Source organism: Myotis nattereri (genome assembly GCF_964212035.1).
Source record: "Myotis nattereri genome assembly, chromosome: 11".
NCBI classification, from domain to species: Eukaryota; Metazoa; Chordata; class Mammalia; order Chiroptera; family Vespertilionidae; genus Myotis; species Myotis nattereri.
The window spans coordinates 37934011-37958353 of record NC_138086.1 but is presented as its reverse complement, the minus strand read 5'-3'; the positions used below and the strand labels follow the sequence as shown (position 1 = coordinate 37958353).

At 34.9% G+C, this 24343-nt stretch overlaps 1 protein-coding gene across 3 annotated transcripts in view; it reads left to right on the top strand.

The window, feature by feature from the left end:
* The window catches only part of CACNA2D1 (calcium voltage-gated channel auxiliary subunit alpha2delta 1), a 389241-nt gene that overhangs the window by 210097 nt on the left and 154801 nt on the right, over window positions 1-24343 (top strand). The gene's annotated exons all lie outside the window — the stretch shown is intronic.

The window sequence follows — 24343 nt, the reverse complement described above, 5'->3', positions numbered from 1 at the left end:
GCATATGATAATCACCTTTATAGTGGACAATGTGATTAAAGTGAGAATAAATGTATTAAACCTCTTGAAATTTAATTTGCTCCATGCTAGCTGGAAGTAATCTTTCATCTACTCTGCCCCACTTTTAGAAATGCCAACTTATATTAACTTTTCAATGTATTTTTTTTTTTTTTGGTAAACTTATTTTGTTCAACAAGACTCATTGTGCTAATTATACAAATAGCAGAAATTATTCTTGTAATGATTTCTATCTATCTACCTATCATCTGTCTATCATCTATGTATATATATTATCTGTCTTCTTACAGCTAAGGGGGACAGTGAAAAAGTCTATCTTTAATAGTCAGTTAAAATATTTCTGCTACATATTTGAACTTTTCACTAATATTGAACATTTTTTAGTGTCTGATTACATAAAAATTATAGACAGTTCATTTTGAGCATGTTAAAATAGGAACCGAGTATGAGTAACAGTTTGATTGTATTGTTCAATTGTATTTGAATGTTTTGCAAACCTAAATCTCAAATTTGAAGGTTAAGAAAGTTGTGCTTCAATAGAACACTAAATCGAGGTTCTGTAATTAGCATGTTTCCTTTGTGTTTGTATGATTATACTATATATGAAAGGAAAATGTATTCATTTATTGAACTCTTAGTCTACTAAGTGGAGACTCACTACTGTCAGTTTGATTCTGTCCATAAATTGATCATATTGCTTGATTTATTGGCATCATGTAGCTACTGCCTTGGTCCACAATTGTTTGACATAGGTAGGTTAAAAAAGATCAATTTGTCATCCATAATATATAAAGAAAACAATCGATGATTAAATTAAAAAAGATAACCTTTGAGTACTGAGGACAATTTGTAAACTCATCCAATATAGATTTTACATTGTAGTTGTTACTTTTAGATAAAAGGAAACTTGAATATTTTTGTTTTTTGATTAGACCAAAATGCAGCCAAAGTAATTTACCCAAATAAGTATCCTTTTGATTAACTAATTTTCAAATCCCCCCCGCTCTAGGTGACATATAAAGTCCTGTGTAAGACATAATAGATGTGAAGCTGGACCATATATTCTGCCTAGAATTGCTGTAGTAAAATTGGTTCTGTTTTAGTTTAAATCACAAGTAATTCTGAGCACCCCAAAATCAAGTTTATCCAGATTGGCTTCTTTTGTATATAGATTCCATTGCTTTCAAAAAGCTTTTCTTTGAATTAAAGGAATTTGATAATATTTTACATAGTCATTGATTAGTTGTATGTCATTTTTAGATCTCTAAGGAACAATGTGTTTGAAAATAATTTGGCAAGTAGGGATGTAGTAATGCCTTTTATATCACTGGTGTTGTTTTCTTCAATTATTATGTTACTGTTCTGTGGATATAATGTTTTTTCCCCCAGATATATTGTGAACTTTTTGATATCAAGCTGATTAACACTAAATTAACATTCTGGCAATGATTTATTTCTCCTGATGGAAGTAATAGGTGACCATTGTAGATGTCACAAAAACTTTCAATGTGTGTTAGCTATTATTATATTATATTGAATTCAAACCATAATTATTTGTAAGGCATTCTATCATTTATTTATTGCCAAGAAAGGAAAAAGAAGCCAATTAGATTATGATATACCAGCAATTTGAATCTGTATTCTTTCTTGTCAGATGTTAAAATGTGGAAAAAATTACCTTGAAATGTAATTCCTATTATCTATTTTCTCATTGTCTATATCCAATGAGAATCACTGCTAGGAAAATTTATGCAAGAGGACAAATTAGTCCCATAATGAAACAAAAGCCATGCCTAAATCTTATAGGGTAAAATAGAAAATAAATACTTTACCCAGTAAATGTTAAGAGTTCTTAGCAAATAGTAGTCACAGTGTGGAGAATTCCTGAACAAATTCTGTTCTTAATTTCCCCCTAGATTACCTCACACTTTATTTAGGACATATGAACATATTGATTGACATTAAAATAGATTGTTAAAGAAAAAACAGATTCGGCCACTTTAGAGACCTGTCAACTCATTTTTTGAGTTCCTCTTGAAAGACTGTGAACGATATTCAGGGGACATGTGTCTGTCACAGTTTGCACACTGAGAATTCATATTTTCCATATCTTACCATGTCAGTCATACATAACGTCTTTACAAGAGTCCTTCCCTTTCAAATACCATGGCTGATAGAACGGTCAGATAATGGTGGTTTTGTATTTTAAGAATAGGACCTGAATGAAGATTATCTAACCTTCAGACTCAAATAAGTAAATAGTGCAAAAATAAGATACTTTTCCCCTTTTCCTATTTTTGATTGTTGATAAAGTAGATGATGCTTCAGTTCATATATAGAAAGGTTAAGCAACTCCTTCCAGGCCATTTATACAAATCTAATTAAAATTTGTGCCTGGCTCTGGTTGGAACTTAGAAATCAGTACCATGAAATCTCCCCTTATTTTGTGGGAGCTCACAAAACAATTGCAGATTTTAGCAATGTCTTAACTAAACACTTAAAAATGTTTAATTTGAAGTTAAATGCCACCTTATTTTAAAAAGTCCTTCTTTGAAACTATATAAGACTTTCATCTTTTGAGGTATTTAACTATTTGCATCAGAGCAATATTTCTTTAATGCCATCCTTCAATAATTTAACACGAAGATGATTTAGAAGGCAGAAATAATTTCCTAAGAGGTACATTAACATTTCAAAAAGAAATATAATATTCTGATTCTTCCCTCAAGTCTAAGTAGGCCAGTTTTATTAATATTGCTTAGGCAAAATGTTGATTAACTTTCCCTACTGTGTAATGTAGAGAAGTCTCACGAACAACAAGAACAAAAGGCAAAGTACTAAAATGCTGGCAACAAGAAACAGATCATGTAATTCACACTCTCCCCCAGCTCAATTCCCAATTGAATGTACAATTAAGGGAACAAAGGGCATACACTCTAAATGGATTAAGAGTTGTGCGGTCATGCATTTACAAGTTCAAACCATATTTGTAAATAAGCCATGTCTGCCAGCTGCTTTTCAAGACTCCTTACAACATACGGGTGTTAAAGGTGACATTTCGGGTCATTTATGATGGACGAATTTTTTTTTAAGAGCAGGTGGGAAAAGGAAAAAAGAATTTGGAAAACTAATTGCTCCACATGAAATAATTGCTGCTGTTTCTATAGAACTGATCTTTCCAATTGCATTTGAAATCTCATTTGATTGTATTGCAATGGTTGGTTAACTATAACAGTGTTATTTCCAACTAAGCCTGCAATATTAATTGTACTTACACATGTATAAACATGAGGGGGGCCTAATTTGTATTTTAATAAGAAGGATCTTTATGTATGGGTTATTAGCATCAGCTTGTTACTGTGTAGGCTTAGCACAGACGTCTAGAAATTGGCCAGTAATTAAACCTTTGAGTAGCTGTTTTTAGCTTCAGCTTCACAGAGAAACTAAATTAGAAGCTGAAATATTTTCTAGTGAAATTGAATGTTATTGAGTGTCAATCAGGATAAATTAGTTCAAATTTAGCTTTAATTATATTTACAATGGTGGACAAAAGTAGGTTTACAGTTGTGAGTATGCTGAACAGAGTTAATAAAGCTATTGTAATAATCATAACCTGCATATGTCTTTCCATGCAAACAACTCTAAACCTACTCTTGCCCACCCATATGTGTGTGTGAGTGTGTGTGTGTAATCACTTTGCCCAAATCACATTATGAAATGTTGATTTAAAAATAGTAATATTAAAAATTTTGTGTTTATATGAATTAAAGTAATACGTACTGGTATTATGTATTTCACTATTTCATCTATCCTATTCATTTCATGAAATTGGATTATTTCTATTGATTGCAGCACAACAGTTATAAACATGTGAGCCATAAAAACATACGTCATTTTTTTTTGGTTATAATGTATAAAGATAAATGCTATTCTAAATTATAATTAGGTGTAGGTCCTGGATATGAAAGAGCTGAATTTTTAGTGATTAAATAGTGGGGGAGTAAAGTGAAAGGGGAAAGCAGTGTTCTGTTTTAAAGTATAAATGAATTAATTTAATAATTGGTCAAAGTGACATATTAGTTTCTCTTAGTTTCTACCTTTGGATGAATTGCCATTTCGAATCAAGAACTTGCATATTTAATTTTGTTGTTGTTGTTTTTTGCAACACTTGTAAATAGGAAAACAATCAATTTTTTACTGCTGCTTTCTTTTAAGATTCTTTTTCAGTATTTCCTCATAATTAAGATAAAGGGAAAGGAGCCACAGTGCAAAATTGACTTACTCCAAAATTGTGGGAAACCAATTCAATAGAAAAGACTCAAGCAAATTTATGGTGTTTTTTTCCTTCTGTTTATTCATACTTATAAATACTCATGGTAAGAGCTTATAAAACAGCAGAGTAGAAAAAAATAAACATGGGGAATAACCCCTATCTTACTTTCTTATGTTGAAAAATAGAAGACATAAAATATTTATTCATTAATAATCTAGCCAATAATATTGTTTTAATTTTTAACAATTTTTAATATTTTCTAATGATCTTCCAGACCTCTATTGTTTTTTACTAGAGGCCCAGTGCACAAAATTCATGCACAGGTAGGGTCCCTAGGCCTGACCGATCAGATTCCTCGCTTCCCTGCCTCCCCACTTCCTCCTTCCCTTGCTGCCCACCCGCATGCCACCACCATGCAGTTTCCTCCACCTCCTCCTTTCCTCACTTCCTCAGCACCACTGTTCGCCCTCAATGTTCCACGTGGCTCCCTGGTGGTCAGTGCATGTCATAGGGAGCGATCAAATTCCCGGTCTCCTGGTTGAACTCCTGAGGGGACACTTTGCATGTTAGCCTTTTATATATATAGATAAAGCCAAGGTCACATTTTAGTACAATAGAACCCCTAAAGATATACGTCATGGTTATTACCCAGATATACGTCATGGTTATTACCCTGGGATAATGCAAACTTAGATCTAAATGAGGCTGGGTATATTTCTTTCTTTTTTTTGCCCCCTCCCCCCCCCCCCCCTCAGGAAGGGAGGGATAAATAGGAAAGGACAGGTATCTGTGACTTAGAAAGTGGAGAGATGGATATTGAGTCTATATTTTTCAAGACTAGTGTGTTGCCTCATTAACCTGGAATTGAACTAATGAAAAAATTGCTAAATTTTTGAGACATTCCTGGAAATGATTCCAGTACTCTAAAAATTCTAGCCATGCAGTGCACCCAGGATCATCCTCATCAATGTTTAAGTTAGAGTAGATTATTGCCATCAGCTGGTGCCAAATTATAGTGTTGAAGAGAGTTTTTGAATTTAGGGATTTTATTAACTTTTTATAACTTGACTTGCATCTTATTAAAAGTTCTCAAATCCTCCCACAACCACATCAAAATTACAACTAAATTACAGAATAGCCATCATTCACAACTGCCTCAAATCTAGCTGAATCATACAACTAGGAATTTAAAGAAGAAGTTACATGGAGACTGGTAGGAGGAGCTGGAGACACAGAATGAGCTGGTGCCACAGCACATGTGGTGGATAAAAATCCGGAGGAATATCTCAGCTGCATATGTCTCCCCTGAGTAGCAAGGTGTTCCAGCACCACACCAGGCCTCACAGCCAAAGGTTCCAGAGCCAGGAAGAGAAGTCTCCATAACTCTGGTTGTAAAAACCAGCTTGGATTATGGCTGAGTGAGAGATAGGGCTGCTGGAGTCCCAGGCAGTTAATCTTAAGGAGCCCATGCAAGAACTTATTGAGACTCACTCCTTCCAAGCTCCAGCACTGGGGCAGAAGCTTGAAAGGAACCAGGGAAATAGGGGAGGAACAGCATTGTCTGGCATCAGAATGAGAGTCAATGGGTGAGAACTTCTTTCTGCCAGACGAAAGTGTTGGCACAGTTTATTGTTCTTTTTTTGAGACCTGCCCCCCTCTCCACAGAGCTGGCAGGATGATGCCATATCTGAGTGTCCATCAACCTGGTTCATCCTGTTTGTCCTTCCCTAGTGATTCCCTGAGATCTTGCCCCAAGCCATTTCCAGTGGTTTTCATACAAATGGCTCATCTGGCTTCTGAATATCCCCTACCTCTTTCTAAGGGCCCTGCACTATTTGCAGCACACCGTGGTTTGCAGTTTGGCCTCTACTGGGCACCTCCATGTCAAGTAACAGCCATCTGCAGATTGCTCTGTGGTCATGCCAGGTAGCCCCGGGAAGTACACAGGTGCTGGCTGGCCTTACATCTCCCAGGAGGCCCCAGAGCCACTGGACCCAATAGACAACTTCAAACCACTCTCTATTACAACCCTACCACCTCAAGGAGCTGCACACTCAAGGGGCAGACTCAGTAAGCACTAAAGCCACCCTGAATCATGTCCAGGGTCGACACCTGCACAGTAGCTGTGCTGTAGTCACAGTTGATCAGTCTGGGGATCTATCCTTCCCAGAGACATTCAGTGACTATGAAGGCTCAGCTACACTAGGACAGTGCACATAGCCACACAGGCTGAGGAGGCTGTGCCACTGGGCCCTATAGGACACTTATTACAACAGGGCCACTTTACCAAGTCTGGTAGATGTAGTATCGCTACCTAATACATAGAAACAAACATAGGGAAGCTGTCAAAACGTGAAGACAAAGAAATAGGTCCAAAATGAGAAAACAGGAGAAATATCCAGAAAAAAAGAGCTAAATAAAATAGAAGCAATAGTGGTTATATGGATGTTCAAGTGCCGGGGTCCAACCCCAGCAGGTCCAGGGGTCCCCAAAGGTGTGGACGGAGTCGGCGAAGAAGGAATGACACGGAGACAGCGTTCAGTTGATCAGCAGCCTAGCCAGGATCTCCAGCCAAGTTCTGGTCTCCATCTCCAGAGAGGTTCTGCTGTTTATTGTCTTGTTACATCCGTATTTATCCCAGTTGATTTTAATCCTGTCAATTTCTATTACAAAGGTTAGGGTGTTTCTTATCTCCATTCCAGGGAGTAAAGATTATGTAGCTTAAGCATGATTGTTTGTAGTGATTAACTACCAGCCTGGCACTTAGTTAAGGAGTTTCATCCCCTCCCTAACTTCAGGGAAAAATTCCTACCTGGGGAAACAACCTTTCTAGGAGAGGCATCCCCTCCCTGACTTCAGGGAAACATTCCTACCTGGGGAAACAACCTTTCTCGGAGAGGTGGCCTTGGTTAAAACACACAGCGCTAAGGGGAGCAAACATATTAAGAACAGTATGCTATATACGCCAGGTCCCTTGAAACATATGCTGTGCAGATGTTTCTTTCCTGCAGCAACTGTGTCAAGCAGCAAGGATAGACCGGCTTCCGGCATTCAAGGAATTCAGTGAAAACTTCAACAGCATAAGAGAAGATATGGAAACTATAAAACAGAACCTTTCAGAAATGAAAGATACATTAACCGAAATGATGAATAATTTACAGTAAATCAACAGTAGAGTAGATGATGTTGTGAATCAATTTATCCAATCAGAATAGCAAAAAATACCCAATCAGAAAAGCAAATAGAAAACAAGGAATCATTCCCCCCCCAAATGAAAATAGTGTAAGGAGCCTCTGGGACAACTTCAAATGTACCCACATTTGCATCATGGGGATACCAGAAGGAGAAGAGAGAGAGAGCAAGAAATTGAAAAACTATTTGAAAAAATAATGACAAAACTTCCATAACTTGGTGAAGGAAATAGACATACAAGTCCAGAAAGCATAGAGTCCCAAACAACATGAAGCCAAAGTGGCTTACACATCATGGTTAAAATAAAAAAATATTATAGACAAGGAGAGGATCTTAAAAGCAGCAAGAGTAGTGCTCAGTGTCTGAGCATAAACCTATGAACCAGAAGGTCACAGTTCAAATCCTGGTCAGGGCATATGTCTGTGTTGCGGGCTTGATTCCCAGTTGGGGTGTGCAGGAGACAGCCGATCAATGATTCTCTCTCATCATTCATTTTTCTATTCTCTTCTCCCTCTTCCTTCCTCTCTGAAATCAATAAAAATATATATATATATATTTTTAAAAGGCAGCATGAGAAAAGCAGCTAGTTATCTACAGAGGAACTCCCATAGACTGTCAGCTGATTTCCCAACAGAAACTTTGCAGGCCAGAAGGGAGTGGTAAGAAATATTCAAAGTGATGAAAAGGACCTAAAACCAAGATTTCTCTACTCAAAAAAGCTATCATTTAGAACTGAAGGTCAAATAAAGAGCTTCCCAGACAAGAAAAACATAATGGAGTTCATCACCACCAAACCAGTGTTATATGAATTGTTAAAGGGTATGTATAGTATCAGATGAGTACAAGATTTATTGGGGTGATCACTTAGTAAGTTATATAATGTCTAATCACTGGAATGTAAACCTGAAATTGATATAATATTATGTTAACTGTAACTGAAAAATAAAAAAATGATTTAAAATGCCCTCATGGAACAAAAAAAATCCAGTGACTCTTCATTTAGCATAAATGGTATACCAGCCCCTTCATGAACTGGCCTCATCTTACTGTGGACGAAAATAGGGGCTCTATGGAAACCCTCACAGGGTGATCTGATCATAAATTCCTAACTGGGCAGGTAAATGGTTGGTAGTCATATCTAGGCACATCACTTTTTACTAAAAGTAAAAAGTATCTTTGCCTTAAACAAATCCTCTCCACTGCTTTTGGAATCTAGGTTAACACACCTTTGGAGTAAGCATAACCACCCCCAAGAGAGACCTAATCTTGTCAAGTATCCTATAATCTAATGTCTGCTTTGCTTTCTTCCACCTCCATTTAATCTTCCTTATGTTCCCTCAATTTAAATGCACAAAAGAAGCTGAAAAACTATTATTCTCCGGAGCATTTGAGATCTTGCTCTGGCATATGTTGTAAGTTTGGTTCAAATAAACTTATAAAAATTCTCTACAGGTTTGGACTTTCTTATGTTGACTTTACCTTTCCTATTTTCTATTTCAACTTCTTCCCAGCAGCTATTAACACACTCCAGAAATGCTAAGCCCCAAACAGAGTAAACTACTTGATGTTTTCCTAGGAGGATATTTTTTTTCCTTCATCTGCAGACCTTTTGATAATTTTTGCCTAGAATTATCTCCTCTTTCTCCCTTATTTCTTCTTGTCTTTCATTTACTCATCCAGGATTTGTTGTCTGTTTTACGTGGCCCTCTAATTCCCAGTATATATTCCTATTTAAGTATGTACTCACTGTATAATTTTCCTTTATCCACTTATTTCCAGCACTAAAACGTAAACTTCTTGGAGATAACAGGTATAGCTAGTGCATTACTAAGAAAACAGTCGTCTATTATAATGCATAACAGACAGTAGCATATATGTAATTTTTTATGAAAAATAATTACTTGAGTCTTGAGTTGTATTTTTAATATAAGCATCAGTGTCAGTTTTACTGGAGAAATAATATTTGCTTGAACTGAAGTTTCTTTTCTTAATATATAGGTCTCCAGCCATGGTTACAGAATACTGGGCTTGGAGTTATGCAAATCTTTCAAATTTTGGCTTTGCTACTAATTTGCAATGAGATTTTAGAAAAATAATCATTTGTTGAATATCAATTTCTTTATCTCAAAACTATTGTCTATGTTAAAAAAAATCAACCAAGTAAATTTGAAGATTGAATTGACTATAAGAAAGGGATTCATGAATTAGGAAGCATCTCATCTAGCAACTACAAGGACCCTGCTGGACAAGGACCCTCCTGGAGTTGTACAAAATGGAAGCTTTTTATATTAAGAAGCTTGGGGAAAGGTAGCTATTAACAAAAAAGTAGAAAAGAAAGAAAAGAAAAGAAAAAAGAAAAAAGGAAAGGAAATGAAAGGAAAGAAAAGAAAAAAGAAAAGAAAAGAAAAGGAAAAGAAAGGAAACGAAAGGAAAGAAAAAGAAAGGAATATTTTTAGACCATATTTAGACTGGGGCATCTTCTTGAGAGGGTGGAATAAGAGAATGGCAAAGGTCTTGATTATACAGATTGGTCTTCTTTCTCTTGGGGGGATGGAGAGGGCCCAGGATACAGATTACTTTACTGGTACTTGACCAGCAAATTCAGACTTGATTAAGATTACATTTCTGGGAGAGACTGGCACTGCAATTAGATCAGGTATTAAATCTAGGTTGGGTATTATGGACTTTTAGCAGGAGTGCCACCATTTGGGGCCTGTGGTTTTCTCTTGAACAGCTCTGTAGTCTCCGCCAGCATAATTATCTCTGTAAGATGCTCAGTAATTATTTTTCTATGTTCCTGTGAGCACTATTTCTCTACCAAGAAGCATATTTTCTAGAAACCCCAAGATTTGACTCAGGTGTTCACAAGCAGGTTGACACAAGTCCCTGGATGGATACTCACATAGTCCATTGAGCATCTGCCAGCTCCCATGACTGTTGTACCTTATTTGCCACCCTTCCCAAATAGCAGAATTATATTCCTGGGCTTCCAAAGTCCCATATCTCTGAGTCCAGTCCTGGAAGAAGTGCAGCTGGGGATTTCAGTAGAGCTAAAATAAAAGCCAGTGTCCAGAATTTCTATCCCATGTTGCAGCTGGGTCCAGTTCAGTATTAGGCTAGTTGTAGTCCATTAGTTCATTGTGTGTGGAGTCCACCATGTGGATGAATGCAGGGGAGCCAAGAGTCAAGTGCAACATGCCAAGAGGAATCGAGAGAGGGAGCTCCTTTGTTTGGGGACTGAATAACCCAAATTTCACACCCTTGTAATGGCCATGCCTATTCTGGCCAATGACCTGTTTCCAGGTGTGACTGACAGGAAGCACCTTTCTGACATGACCCCACCTTTACTGAGCATGCATCTGTCTTACACCCTGTCCAATCACTTCCCCCAGCAATCTGTGAGGAATAGATCCCTGCCTCCCTGGAGAGTGTAAAGCTTTAGCTTTCTGGCAAAGCTGCCCAAATGATATGCCTATCATATTTGGCCTTCGCCTTTGCCCCTTTCCTATTATTATTAATAACGAGGTTAATTACAACAGTATCAGCTGCACCATTATATCTTCCCACCAACAATGTGTAAGTGTTCCAAATTTGTCCTATTCTTGCCAACACTTGTCTAGTTGAAAGACTTTTAAACATAAGATATGAAGCTGTAAAACTCCTGGGCTAAAACATAGGAGGAGCTTTATGACATTGTTCTTGGCAATGGTTTTATGTTACCAAAAGCACAGGCAGCAAAAACAAAAATAAACAAGTGAGGCTATGCGAAACTAAAATGCTTCTGCACAGTGAAGCAAGCAATCAACAGAGTGAAAGACAACCTGCAGAACTGGAGAAAATATTTGAATGCCATATAACCAATAAGGAGCAAATCTCTAAAATATATTTAAAAAATCCAGTAACAAAAAATATCAACCCTATAGGTTTTTAATCACTAGGGCTTTGAACCTAGTTCTCATAGTCCATGTGTCACAAAGTTTCTGAAGAAATCAGCTCATTCATTATTTATAAAGGACTTCTGTCAGTGAGGGCAGAAACACCTTTGTCTGAGAGAGTTTTAGGAGACTTATTCTCATCTCCTCAATGTCCCCATGAACTCTTGTCCATGTATTTCTCCTTTTTTAGGGAATAATCCATTGGCCTTCAGCAAATGAATGCATTAAACAGATTCCTGATAATTTTCCAACTCCTAACCTATATTGCCATAGGTCAGGTTAAGCCCAGAGGACCCTGCTGATACATATACTCATATTCCCAAAGAGCTGTTAGAAATTAAATGAGGTCGTTTATGTAAATATGCCTAGCATTTTGGAATTCTCCAAAAATGATAATTTTAATAGAGGAGGCCAATGTGTTGTTTCCCTCCTGAAACATTTTTTTAAGATACAGAAGGCAAGTGACTGTGAAATGTTAAATAAAAAGGATAATATGGAATCAAAACATCCATTTTGATCAGTTCTGTTCTTGCTCTGAGCAAAATAAAGAAATATTTAGCGATTTTAAGCTGGAAAAAATGTCCTGAAAACATTTCTGCACTCATAGTGTTTGTATGAGTGTTGGAATCTCATTGCCTTACTGCTCACGATTGGTAAAATCTAATACGTTTTACATTTCCACGCTTTTCTTTGAAATTCTCAAGAGTTTTTATGTCCTGAGCATTTTTGTTTTGAAATAAAGAGCATTAGTTACACTCTGAATAGATTACAAAATCCAACTTGCAATACATCTATAATATATATTTGATGGATCCATGCTAACTTCTTTTTCATCATCCTTGTGATGAGTGAAAATGACTAAATCATATATCCAAGATGACTTCAGCCTATTTCTTTGGCTGGAAGGGAAACAAACCAACCTGTCAGAGAATATCAATGTTTCTGTTATGTTATTATGATGGATGTTAATCCTGAGGCTTCCCAGAAGTTTCTCTAGTTTTTACAGGATCTTCTCTGAAATTCTGATTCATAAAGTTAACGCATTAATTTAATAACCTAGATTTTTAATTCAAACATTTCTTCTATCTCACAGGCTTTTAATTCTAAATTCTGGTTCATAATTAGTTACTAGTTTGCAAGGGAGAATGGTGGAAAACATGAATCATTTTATGCCACAAATGAATAATCACATGATAGGCCATTTTCATCAAACTCTATTTTCTTATTTGAATGCACATAGAATAAGCGCCAAAAGGGTGTTGGGAACTGTAGAACATTGGATTCTCTGGCATAGCACTTTTTATGGCCTACTTGCATTGTTTCCTTTCTTAGTACTCTCAAATGTCAAGGGTATTTTGTTGATGATTATAAATTGTCTTGAGTCATACTATGTGACTCACAACAAAAAAGCAGCAATGACAAGAAAAGCCAAGGTCTCTCTTTATAAAAGCACTGCTTGGCCATGTTGAAAGCTTTGTGAATTTAGAATGAAGATGGCAATTGCACTATAATTCATAGCTCTGCCTGAAAGTGCCAAGGAGCCCTATCTCTCAACAGTTTTGAAATTCTTCAGATGTAAAACTCAAGGTTACTGTTGAGCAAATTAAATTAATCAAAATACTTTGATTTCAAAGGGTATTAGATATCTATTTTGTAGTTTGATAGAAAGTATACTTAATCATGTTAATGCCAGGCAGATTGGTAATGTGAAAACAGGAAAATGTAAGCGACTTTCACCTGTAGATAATAGTTTATAAATAGAGGTCTTTGTGAAAAAGCCTAAGCACATTTTCATGAAAAAGGGAAGTTGCTCAGCTTCCCATTTCATTTCCCTTCTGCATCCTGTTTATAAAAGAAAGAAAGAAGAAAAACATTGCAAATGATTAATGCTGATTAATAGCTTAGTTATTAATGTTACATGAGATTGTACAGATGAATCTCTCTTTTGGAGGGAGAAATATTAGTTTATTTATGATTTTTCTAAAAAAATAGTCCTTTCCCCAATTATTTAGATACTTTTTTTAAGAGAGGCAGAGCATATAAATGAAGGAGATATGTAATTTTCTTTTATTAAAAAAAGTCGGGGCCCTAGCCAGTTTGGCTCAGTGATTGGAGTGTGTGTCTGCGGACTGAAGGGTCCCAGATTTGATTCTGGTCAAGGGCACATACATTGGTTGCAGGCTCCATGCCTGGCTCTGGTCTGGGTGCTTGCTGGAGGGAGGCCACCAATCCATGTGTCTCTCTCATATTGATGTTTCTTTCTCTCAGTCTCTTCCCCTACCTTCCACTCTGTCTAGAAATCAATGGGAAAAATATCCTCCAGTGAGAATTAACAACAACAAAAAAGTAGGGTACTGATAAATTACTAGGGATGATAGAGTGAAAGTTGATTACACAGAAAAATCAAGAGAACTGACTTCTGAGTTGCTTGCAGATAGATTTCCCAGCTTCTCCCCTGGAAAAGACTGACATGTGTCTGGAGTTTAACTTGAACTGCTGTCCAGCTGGCCTGCAGCTCTTTATGCAATTTGGTGACAAAGGGCTTCCTGCCGGGATACCTGATCCAAAAGTAAAGAGAAGTCAACAAAACAAGTAATTAAATAGGTATCATTTGCACTGATTGTCCCTAAATTTAAAAGCAATGTTTACTGAATTAAAGCAAAAGTGGCGACAGTTGATTGCATGGTGTGCCAACATATTTTATGTAAATTTATTTTTTTAAATCATGCCTTTAACTAATTTGTAATTACATCTTGGTGTGCATTTAATCTCCTAAATCTTACATATTGCCAATTTGTCTTTGATTATATAAACATTAATTTGTAGTCTTAAGCCTCTTTTTTTAAATTTCATGTTCCCCAAAATTGTTTGAGGGTCAAATAAAATACCTAGTGAACATCAGCAGTATCTAAGCAAACATACCATGCTGAATGTATTTATCCAAATAGTATTTTGCTAATGTACTTTGAGTGTGCTTCTTGACTTTTAGCTTTCTATCTTGGCTGCCCTCTAGTGAAATACCCAGTAATGAAGACAGTGACTTGTTATACCCTTTCTTCATGCTGATGGAAACTTATATTATGTATATTGCCACCCTGTGATTGTCAATTTTTTTATTTATATAATCTGCATTATACTTGGGCTTGTTGGCCATAATTAGTCAGGGAGATTTGAAAAAGCAGAGAGACCAATCTGGAGAAACTTCTTGCTTTGATTTCCTTTTGCTAACTGCAAAAAATAGCATTTCAGAACCTCACCAGGAAGAAACATTGTGATTCAGAAGTTGAGAGTTTTGGGATTTAGTGTTTCCATACTATGGATGCTTCTCGTGTTTATCATCATATTTATTGAATATTCACAATTTAAAAATATGTAGTATACTAACTTAATGTTACTATATAAATACAGGGTATGCATTTCCTCTGGAGGAAATTATGTAAGCTGCAGTGTTAGATAGACTTACATTCAAATTCTATTTTGCTATTCCCTATGTAACTCTGAGAAATTGGCTTACCTTCCTGAACCTTTGTTTCCTTACCTATAAACTGTAATAATACACATCTCCTTAATATTTGAGGTGAGCAATTCATGAGGTAGTATGCTTCCACATTAAATTATCAATAAATGGATATTATTTTCATTATTATTATTCATACTTTGTTTTACAAAAGATGACTCTACAAAGATCAAATTCAGTGCAATTCTTTTCAGTATTTATGTGAGCATATAGATGTTTTATGTATATGTTGTATCATGCTTTTCTTTACTAGGAAGAAAAATGGGTGCTGGTAATCTTAGGTTCTCTGTTCTTTACACTACAAAACACATTTCTTAAGAATTTCACTTAAAGTTTGGGCTAAAAATATAAAGAAATCTTAAAGAATGGTATTAGACTGTTGTCTATTTTCTGTGTGTACAAATATACTCATCAATTATGGAGGTATGTATATATAGAGAGAGAGTGAGAGAGTGGCTGTTTGAAGAATCCTTTTGTGTTTGCTAAAAAAATATTTTGAAGAACATGTCCTTCAAGCTTTGGTTATAGGAAGAAGTTTCTGTCTCAAAGCAAAAGTCTCATTTATCCTTTTCATCAGACAAGGAGAATAATGCTACGACCATAGTTTCCTTCTCTCACAGTCTGTCAGGAAGCTCATGGCTGAATTTTCAATGCTTAATCACATAATTGCAGGTTCTTAACATATATCCTTTTTCTCCTGATAAGGTTTTTTAAACAATTATTGTGTTTGAAATATTTATTTTAACAGAGCTCTTTCATACATGTTTTGTAGTTTCCTCTAAGAATGGAATAATTTTCTTAAAACAATGATGCTTATTTAGAGCTTTAAAATCTCCATCAGAGCTTTTCAAATACAACATTTTGATATCCCTACACACAATCCAGTAACAAATCAATGACTCGTCAATTAAAAGTCAGTGGATGGCCATGCAAACATCAGTGAACTGTTGTTAAAAGTTTTAAGTTATTGGAATTTGTAAAACTGATGTTTGTCACAAATAAATATATATTATACACATAGAGATCCAGCAATCCATTAACATCCTTTTACATAATTTGTCAGTTTTAGATACTAGAGTTCCAAGAGTTATTTGAACAAGGATTAAAAAAAAAAAAGTTAAAATAAGCAACTTGCAATTGAGCAATTATCTTAAATGTATGAAAATTTGAGTTTAAGTCTTTAGTGACTAAACTAACTTATAAGAAACAAAATCTACGAAGCAAATCTATATTTATTGTATGAATTCTGTGTAATTAATCACATGGTTGTCCAGCCTACTTTATTTTGTTTATACATGATTAGTTTGACTTTAGTTTAGAAATTATAAGGACCCAGAATTTTTATAGAGGATAGATCTAAGTCCTTTTCATGAATTCCTGGGGAAACTAGACTTTCTCATCATGGCATCATCAACAACAAAGTAACTGGTGGCAACAGGCAGAATTTGGTGTACTTACCCCTTAAAGTGCTTGGTTTGCTGGTTCTACCATGTCAGTCTTTTCCAATACCTTTGACATCAAGAATGGCCTCTATCTGGGAATGGTGTTCTATTTGACCTAAAGTGTAAGTTTAGAGGAATCACAGGATCGATCGACAGTTTGAATGTAAGTGGGTAACTACCTGCATGTTCAGGTCATGAAAGTCGACATAGGTGATCTGTGAGAAGACAGCCATGTTTCTCTATTATTAGTTTTAGCAAAGCATCCCAAAATAATAAACTGCTGCTGAATTATCAGTGCACCTGTTTTGATGATTCCTTAGTGGATTACAAAATGAGAATTAAAAGAACAAGACCAGGTAATTATCTGTGTGAAACTGGAAATGCCATTTCCACATACAATGCATTTGACCAGAGATTTACTTCAACTTTGAGGAACAAATGCTCCTTGGCCTTTCGGGTGGTTTTTAAAAGACTAGAGCAGTTTGTGATTTGATGTCATTTGAGATCATTGTCCAGATTTAATTTCAAAGATAGTAATTAATGCATCCTCCATCTCCAGAAAAAATTCCCGCAACAATAATTTTAAACTTGTCAGAAATCCTATAAAATATTTTTAAATTATGTAATAATATCTTACAAATTTGGGTTGCTACATTTAGCACATGAAAGTACAGGATGCCCAGTACATTTGAATTTCAGATAAACAAACATCATTTCTATAAGTTTGGAACATTCTTTTACTAAAAAAAAAAATTACCTGAAATTAAAATTTAATTGGGTACTCTCTATTTTATTTGGCAACGCTATAGTATAAATACCAATATTTTCTCAAGCTCTTACATGAAAATTCTTAGCTGAAGCTTTCTTAAACTTTCTAAATTTTTTAAGACCTGATTTCTGCTTTGAGCAATCTCTAAGCAATTTTTAAACAAAACTAGGCCAATTCCATAACTGTGATTTTTGTACATGTACTTGATCTTGACAGAAAAGGACATTACGTATAGTGATATTTATCAGCTTTGATTAAACAAATTTAGGTTTATCTTGCACTCTGAATATAACTTGAAAATTTTTGCTTTTTGAGTAAAATTTGGGTGGTAGTGTTTTTGATCTGCTTTCATTTCACTTATTTCTCTGGGGTGTTTGTAGAGCTGCTATATTTTTACTAAACAAGTAATCCATAAAAGTAACCAAAATCCACAGCAGAGTGGAGGAAAGAACACAGCCTTCTCATTTTGTGGAGAGGAAATTGTGTTTGCAGAGGTTAATTAGCTGCTAATATATTCTCTTCAGACTTCTCACCTGGCTATTGACTTTGAAATTTCTTGAGTCCTTAAATGTAAAATATTTTTCATACTGAGTTTCTCATGCACTAGGAAAGAAGTCAGTGTGATCAAAAGATGAATACACTGATGTGTTCCTTTGTTCAGTAACACATCTGGAAGCACAGTTTAAAATGTAGACAACTCTCTAATTGTCTCGGCTTCTCTGCAATATTTATGCTCTCCACTGAAGTAACCCTTGTGATTAGAATAACTTCATTTAAGCAAGTCCTTTAGTTGGTCAGTTAATATGTTATCTCAATTTCTTATTTAAAACTACTTAAATTTTATTATTTATACTTAACCAAAATAAATATCTTTTTTACTTTTTATTCAATGTTTCAACCTTTTCTTATTCTATTTGTATAATTATATTACTGAAACAAGTATCTAAGTAATTGTACATTAAACTGTAAACTTCATTAAAATTGTGTGAAACAGTTATAAGGTAATTTATATGCTATATAATATTAGAATTTGTTATATATATATCTTTAAAATTTACAAAGTTATTTCAGATAAATTATAGCATTAAATTATCACTGCAACCCTTTGAAGTTGGAGTTCTTTGTCCAATTGATAAATAAGAAGACAAAACAATTTTGAATAGGTTAATTTGTTTGCTTGCTAACACAGGCTAAGAATTGCACCAAAGAATAAAATTCAGATTTTTTAATTTGTCATTTAGTGCATTTGTATTACATCATGCTGCCTCTGCTTGGTTACAACTTTGTGTATAATATTTAGAAAAAATATAAAGGTTTTATTTAATGCTCCCAAGAAAAATGCATATTTTTTTCTAAATAATTATACATTATGACAATTAAAATGAATAATTTGTAAAATTATTCTGGAGAATTAAGCATGGTCCACAGAGTTCCTTTACCCTGTCCTTCCTTTTTAAAAATTTGAGTGAAAGATGAAATGCAGTATACAACTGAACTAGGACTATGTTGGGAGTCTTGGATTCCTTGAGAACTTTTTTGAATTGTGGCGTCTATAATAATTAACACTTTAACAATTATGCATGTTTTAATTAGAGTCAAGTTATATCTGAATCAGTGAACAATTTGAATTTAGAAGCTCTTTGAAATACAACTTAATTAAATATAATTCCTAAAACTAGGCTAATGAAGTTCAAGCTATTAGGAATTTTTATTTGTTTTCAAAGCATTTATATGTTATTCAAATGGAATGTCATGCTTTTTAAATTTTCAGAATTTATTTCATTTATTTTCTTCTGCAGTAGCCTTTTTTTTCTTTGTACTGTTAGTAAAATTATTTTTACAGAGAAGTGGAACAAATTTAAACTTTATCACCGTAAAAAAACACTCTGATTTCTATTAGTTTCAACACAAATGCATGGCATTTCATGATATTAATGAAAGATAGCAGTGGTTGATCTAGAGCAATTATTTTATGCCATAATGGAGAGACTGCCAGATTGGTATGAATAAAGGGGTTGATTTAATCTAATATGAGGTTTTTATTTCAACACAGGCATCCTCAGAAATACGGTTATTATGTTTCAGAGATAAATGGATATACTTTGACTTGACCTTTTAAGATATAATGAAAAATAATGATGCAGAAGTTCTTACACTTTTACATGTTTCTACAGAAATATTTCAGAGAGATTTCAGCTAAAAAAAAGAAAGAGAGAGCTTTCTCTTTACCTTTCAGAATTGAAAGATGTCTAAGTTCTATTGGGTGTTCACTTGAGAAGAGAAGTAATCACAGACTTATTGTGAAAAATGGAGGAACACAGCTACTAGGTCTTCTGTGATCTAAAGCAAAAACAATTACTCAGTGAAAACATAAAACTATATAGGTGGAAAGATTCTAGGCTATATTTGTCAACTAACTCATCATTTTACAGATGAGGAATCAACGCCTAAAAAAAGTCACACTGCTAACTAGTCACTGCTTAAGCCAGGGGTGGTCAAACTTTTTGACTCGAGGGCCACAATGGGTTCTTAAACTGGACCGGAGGGCCGGAACAAAAGCATGGATGGAGTGTTTGTGTGAACTAATATAAATTCAAAGTAAACATCATTACATAAAAGGGTATGGTCTTTTTTTTTTTTTTTTTTTTTTTTTAGTTTTATTCATTTCAAACGGGCCAGATCCGGCCCGCGGGCCATAGTTTGCCTGGCTGGCTTAAGCACTTTAAAGTCATTTATTGATTTAGTTATGCTCTCAATAAATATCTCTAAAACACTCCCTATGTGTCTATAGTAGATGTTGTGGGCCCCCTGCCCACATCTTCTGAACACACACACACACACACTCCTCTAGCTTTCTACCCAAAGCATGTGCATATCTCTGCTTGAGGGCTTTCTCTGGTGGCAAGAATATGTGGAAGTGAACACTCTATACTCAGAGAGAGAGAGAGAGAGAGAGAGAGAGAGAGAGAGAGAGAGAGAGATTGATTGATTATTTGGTTGCCTTCCCAATGTGTCCCAAACCTTTTGATGTACATGGCATGGCTTTCTGTAGCAGGCCCATGTTCCACTTGCAATAAGCCATGCTCTAGCCGGATACATTTGTTTACTTGAGGTGAATGGTGAATGGACACATTTACTAGACCTAGTCAGTATGAATTTAAAATTACAGTAATACATATAGAAAAATTTTCTGTGAAATTAATCTTTTCATACAGACTTAATTTTAATGTGTCCACATAAGTAAAAACTAATTTGTCAATTTTTTAACATAAGCATTCTGAAAACCTACTTTATTGTATAACAGACTTTCAGCTTCAATGGATACCCCTTCGTTCAAATTAGTTTGTTATATTGAGGTTTTACTGTAGTTATGTTCTCATCATGCCACCAATAAAAATTAAAGTTCAAGCAAATACTATTAACTGTTAGTATTAGGAATTAGAATGGAAAAGAGCATTGTGGGGAGTGTGGTATTTGTATTAGTGCTATCAGTTGTCAGAGTTAGAGACCACATTCTAACTAGCTTAAAAAATAATAAATTATTGGTTCTATAATTAAGAAGCATGGAGATGGAGGGAATCTCTGGCACATCAGCTTTTAAGCAGCTTATCTTTCACGACCATAACTACTCCTGGAAAATGGAATATTTTGGGGAAAGTTATAGAGAAAAGTTGTAAGTGGACAGATTCAGGCACCTGTAATGTCTGTCATTAGAGGAGTTGTGTTGTCAGCCAAACGGAATCACATCATTGGAAGAAACAGTTTTTCAGATAGTAGCATTTCCAAATAGAAGAAAATTAACCAAGCAAAGCAAATCCACATGTTTGCTTATCCTAGGTTTTACATTGTGAGCACTGCTGACTTACTCTGTATGAGGGCTTCCTGTGTCATTTTCTCCATCAGAATTCCACAGTTTGGGTGTTGGGATGGATAAGCAAACTTTTGGTTTACTAAGGTTGGGCAGGAGTTAGTGAGAACTGATGTGTGAGAAGTGGGTTTGGAAAGAGTGCATAGAATCATGGAGAAGTTTAGAGCAACACATGTAATGGATAGGATGCATACTGACCCATCACTTACCTCCCATTTGTATTAGACTTCCTCAAAAATGTACCTCATCTAATTGATCCAATTAAAAATACTAACAGAAATTAATCATTTTATTTCTTCACTCTGGTACATGGAGTCTTTGAATAAATAACTAAATGAATTAAATAGACTCACAGCATACTAACTGACCTAAGGAAATAAAACCATAATAATTTATTTGGATTCATATAAGTATCAGATAAAACTAACATAAATTCTATGGATAATACTGATTTTTCTTCTTCAATATATAAAATAATAGTTGATAACATATACATGTCACATATTGTGTGCCAGGCACTGTGCTAAACTTAATCAGTTGTGTTATTATCTCCTGGTACATAATATTCATGTAGGGTTGTCATATGACTCAGTCCATTAATCTGGTAACATTAATCTCTAGTTTGACTTGTGTCGGCCTTTCCTTTCCTTTTTATCTTTATAAACAATGTACTCATACATTCTAAACCTCACACAAATGTAATGACACACAAATATTTTTTTTCTCAAAGACTATTGTCTTCAATTTACTTCATCTACTTTTAGCTATATTTGAAAATGTGCATTCCATTCACATTCTTCCTCCCATCTCACCCCTGCTCCCATGCATGCACACCCAGCCACACTCACACCCGCACAAGCACACTCACATGAGTTCCTGAGTTCTTTTATTCACACAGGGCTGCAGTGCTGCTGTTTAGCTCATCCCGTGTACCGTGGTTTACTTGGGCACAGTCAAGAGCAGTGGTGTATGGTTACCAGGTCAAATTGGTACAAAGATATATTAACCACAACATTTGAGTTATAAGTGATTTGAGCTAAATTATGGGGCTCTTTGTTGGTAGGAATTATTAACATAACTCATTTATAGATAAGAGAATCCTTAATGCTTATCTGATTGACTTCATATTTGGAACCTAACTAAGAGTGATTAAAAATGACCACAATAATAAGACTTAAACAAAATCTTTAGCAGACAATTCAGTTGCCTGAAATGTGTCAGGTGGTGGATCATTGTGCGGAGCCAAGGATATTGCCAAGAAAAGAGCATTACTAAATTGGACGGGGCGTTAATCTCTATTTGAATTTTGAATGTGTCATATATTTCAGATGTTGGCTATAAAATCCTAATTTTCTGTTCCAATATTTAAATCATATTTCTGGCAGCATCTTACTTCCATGTAGAAGCTTTGTACTTATGCTTCAAATTTTTAACATCAACTATTCATCAGAGGCCAACTTTTATAGGCAAGTGGCATGCAAGGGACTGTCACTCAGAGCGCCATTTTAAAGATGGAATGGTCTATTTTGCCCAGATTTAATTTTTGACTCCCAGTAGACGCTAGGAAACTGAAGTAATTTATCTCTCAACTTGCTAGGGGATGTCTTAAATTTCAGTAAGCAGCAGTATTATATTAGCATAGACTATTTGGATAAATTTGTTTGAAGGAGATAATAAATAACTAAACTACTTGGTTAAAATCAGAAATGAAACAATTTGTTCTTGTCATCTGGTGGTGCTTAAATTATGACAAATAGCTCTCCAAAGGTCTAACCCATCTACAAATCTCCTTTGAGGCCATTGCTAGCTTTATCCTATCATAAGGCATGGAATACACTGAAATCCACTGAAAACTTCTGTGTTTGAGTTAGAAATAACTTCCAAGGTCATGTTTAATAATTTGCATAAAAAACATTTAGCCAGAAGTATGTTAAAGAAGATAACTCAATTTTATAATATGTGCCTGTGCTAATTAGTTGCTATGCTAATTAGTTGAAATATTAGAAGATACTGATATAACTATGTACTTTCTGGAGAAGGGACTGAGGGAATTTTGAGTAATAGGATAGATAAATGATTAAGAAACACACACATGCACATTTGCAAATACACATACTTGAACTGAACAAAATGGGGAAACTTTTACAACAATCTGAATTTCTTAATTTTCACCTATTTTGAAACCTAGGACAGTTGATTTATGTGGTCATGTCATCCAATGACAAATAAGAGTTATTCTTCAATTTCAGCTACCTCAAAGTCTTGCCACATGTGAGTTGTGATGCGAGAACTTGCTCCTTATGGTTGGAGGGGAGTCTTCATCTTTGTTTTCTAAATGAAGCACAGAGTGAAGTCACCCAAGTTGTAGAATAGTTGGGGACTGTCTCCCTCTGTTGGTCAAAAGATCCCAAAGTCTCTATAGGGTAAAGGGAGAAGGAATGCAGCTCATTCTTTTGCCTCTTCTTTAATTATACCCCCTCAGGACATACAGCTGTCTTTACACTGTTTCTTAATTTTGTTTTAGCACGGAATTCATTTTAAAAATATTTTTTATTTATTTCAGAGAGGAAAAGAAAGGGAGAGTGAGAAACATCAATGGTGAGAAAGAATCAACAACAGTTGCCTCCTGCATGCCCCACACTGGGGATTGAGCCTGCAACCTAGGCACGTGCCCTAATATCCCAGTTCATAGGTCAACACTCAACAACTGAGACACAAAAGCCAGACACACAGAGTTTGTTTTAGCTAAAATCCATCCCTATAAAAACATCGGGACATAGAAACAGTGCTGACTCAGTGTGAATTGTCCAATATTCCTGAAAGTTGTCCTTTATCCCAACCTGGTTAAGATTGGTTCTGGATATATTTTGGTGCTTCCATGATTTGAGTCATTTGATTTTATACTTATTTAGTTTAACGAAGATTCACATTCTTTCTTTTTCATGTTAACAAGTAATTTAAAATACTTGTATTGAAAATCGTCTAAACAAATATAAATGGAACTACATCTATATCTTGTTTCATTGGAAGCAATTTAGTTTTTAAAAATTCTTGTTATTTAGATTTTGAAATATTATTTGTAATATTAATTGTAGTAACACATTGACCTTACATTTATATGTTTTTCCAATGTTGATTTTTTTGTATTTTCTTTTTCTTTTTTGATTTTTCAATTATAGTTTACATTCATTATTACTTTGTATTAGTTCCAGGTGTACAGCTCAGTGGTTAGAAAATCATATACTTTACCAAAGTGTTCCCCTGATATTTCCAGCTGCCACCTGACACCATTTGTAATTATAACAATATTATTCACTGTATTCATTATG